A 2,952-nucleotide genomic window follows, 5' to 3' on the forward strand; every position below is an offset into this window, starting at 1 on the left:
ATCCTGAAGGTGAGGAACAGACATCTGTCAGGGACTGGCGGAGTTTCACTTTGCGAAATTTAAGAAGGGAGAGAAATCCTGTTAAGCTCTCTTTAGTCACCAATAGACATCAAAGGTAATAATTAAAGAAGACAGACGTCATAAAAATAAATTTATGTAGTTCTTTATAATGCACAAGCACTCTAGTGTGTAAAACATCTATTAGAGTGAAAGAAAATACAACATTCCAAATGAGCAAAAATCTGTTTTGTTTGAGTTTTTTTGCCTACTTGAGTAACATTAAAAAAAAAACCCAACAAGTTTAAACTAAAGTCTTTCAAAACCTTTGCCATCTGTGGGTACATGAACTATGGATGACCCCGAATGATTTGCACTCTGCTCAGAATCCCTTAGAAAGCACGGGAAAAAGTATCATTAAGAATGACTGATGACTGCCAGTCATGGTTGACCTCACCCAAGCTTTGGTCTCTGCCTCAGTAATAAGCTGTCCTTTATTAGCACCAACACTCCATAAAAGGGGTGTGTTTAGTCACAGGATAGTGGCCTTCTAATGCTCATTGCTTCTCCCTGAAAGATTGATTAGTGCTCATTTTTACTGCCTTCACAGTATATACAGTGACAGTGCTGCAGAGTGTCAGGGCCTGCAATATTGATGATAAGTACAACCACAAACTAGAGGTTTGGAAAAAGCAGAGGACTGGGAGTTCGCTCTTCTTTTCAACTGGAAAACACTACCAAAACAAAAAGGACAAAACACAAGCTTACACATGAGCTACTGATATTCTGGTAAAGATAAACTGAGGCTAGGGAATTCCCTCTCCCTGAATAAAGGCCATTTAAAATACAAAACTTAACAGGAAAGGCTGCTTTTTCATTTTATTTTGAAAATGCACAGGCATTTTTCCTTTCACCTACCGCATGTTAAGGCAAAAAAAGACTACCCTGAAATATCATTCTTGTGTTTACTTTTTATTTCAGAAAGGCTTTTAAAGTAGTGACTTGCAGGGTAGGAAAAAAAAATCTTTTGGAAGCACATAGAGTGAATGTTCCTGATTTGGAAGCTACTGCAGTGTCCCTTTGCAGCAGCAGGTGCCTCTTTGAGGGTAAAAAAGAAAGGAAACGTGAAGAAAACATGTTGGCCATGTATCATCTTCTGCACAAATCTGCCTGCATTAACATGACTCCTCTGCAGCTTTTACTCTTACATTTGAAGTCAGTGGGATCTCTGCAAATTCCTTCAGCGAAATTAAGAACTGGCACCATCAGAGAAAAAAAATGTATGGTAGAATCATGTAATGTAGTATGCAACTGCATGCAGTGCAAAGCATATTTAAAATAGAGCAAGACCCAGATGTGGTCCTTGCAAAGCATCAGCACTGCAGCGATGAAAGAGCAGGTAAGGATTCATGAACTTTTTCATATTAAGAAATTCCAACCTCAATACATTACTTGGAAGAACCATGCCTTGACTTGATTTGATTTAAAAAGTAGAACAGAATTGAAAACAGTCTTTAAAACTGGTGTGTTAACCAGAGACTTTATAGCATACGAGGCCAGCTCAAAGTTATACTGTAGTAGTTTAATATGGAAAAACTTGTCCATATGGCTCTTCCTGGGAACGAGTCATTTCACATGTTACAGCAAGATACAGCTGAAAAAAAGGCATGTTTCACTGTTAGTTTTATATAGCTGGGAACTTGAGCACAGCAACCTCATACCAAAAAGTATTACAGCAAGAGTTTACTGCATTAATAATAGGATGCCCTACTGCTGTGACACATTCTGTACTTTGAAATAAATATTAGTCACAATAGTTAGGTTTTAAATTCATATACTTTAAAGCTGAGCTGTAACTATGACACTTGCAATAGTGATGATTTGCCAATAAGGCCTATTAACTATTTCGCTCCTTCTTTTATTTAGTCTGTTGTACCATCTTAACAATATCTAGCTATAAATCATTTAAAGACATTCTTACTTTAAAAAAAAAAAAAAAAACAAAAACAAACCACAAACACTAGCAGTTGAAAACTGGATACTGGATATTCATGTTCGCACTTTTGAACTGAATTATCATCTTTTGACTTCAGCACGTAGAGGTTACTTGCAACTAACAAATAATTTCTTTTTCAATTTTAAAATAATAATAAAAAAATCCTGCCACATGACTACGTTTTACAAGGCATCATGGCCCAAGTCTTGTGCCATGAAAGTCAATGGCATACTCTTTCATATACTTCTTTTGGGCTTTGGATCAGGCCCAGCCTGGAAAGCATCCATTCTTTTCATTCACTACATTTACCTTTCACTTTGTACATTCCAATAACAATGATTGGGGGGGGGGGGGGGGGGGCGGCATGGGGGAAGCAAAAGCTAAATATGAAACCAGTATTTTTAAATCAGAAAATGTGCTTTTAAAAAAAATGAATTAAAACTGTGGCTTATATAGAAAAGCAAAAATATTACTACTACAAATCTAGACATTCACACAGTTCTTAATTCTTTAGGTGGTTAAAACGGGCCCTGCTGTACAGAGGAAAACGGAGACAATGATAAGCAGCACTGTGACTATTAGCTTAGAGGGATTCTACTTGGCTATTTTCCTGCAGCATGCACTGCAATCACAATAATAAAGAAATCCTGTATTCCACCCTAATTCACCGAGAAATAGAAACGCTGGAAATCTAAAATAATTAAGTCAATTCTAGGTTTTTCAGAATGGAAAGGAAGCTTCTTTTTCATATTAGCTTTGAATTTCACAGAGATACAATAGCCATGGAAGAAAAAAAAAATGTCCATCAACTAAAATAAACTGCTTAGTGCTGCAGCAGCGTGGTGAACAAACAAGAGCAAACCAAGAAATGAAACACTGGGAGAAATAAAAATAAAAATAAATTAAAGGTTAAATATGCAGTTTGGGTAACAGGCCTGCTCCAAGAAATAAAAAGTGGG

General features: G+C 36.6%; 1 long non-coding RNA gene across 1 annotated transcript in view; it reads right to left on the reverse strand.

Moving 5' to 3' along the window:
- Positions 1 to 1,282: 1,282 nt before the first annotated feature.
- Positions 1,283 to 2,952, reverse strand: part of LOC142593044 (uncharacterized) — a 10,906-nt gene continuing 9,236 nt past the window's right edge. The window contains exon 3 of the long non-coding RNA XR_012830866.1: positions 1,283 to 1,651. This is a non-coding gene — a long non-coding RNA (uncharacterized LOC142593044). The remainder of the gene's footprint in view (positions 1,652 to 2,952) is intronic.

The sequence above is a fragment of the Pelecanus crispus genome, chromosome 2, assembly GCF_030463565.1.
Source record: "Pelecanus crispus isolate bPelCri1 chromosome 2, bPelCri1.pri, whole genome shotgun sequence".
Lineage (NCBI taxonomy): Eukaryota > Metazoa > Chordata > Aves > Pelecaniformes > Pelecanidae > Pelecanus > Pelecanus crispus.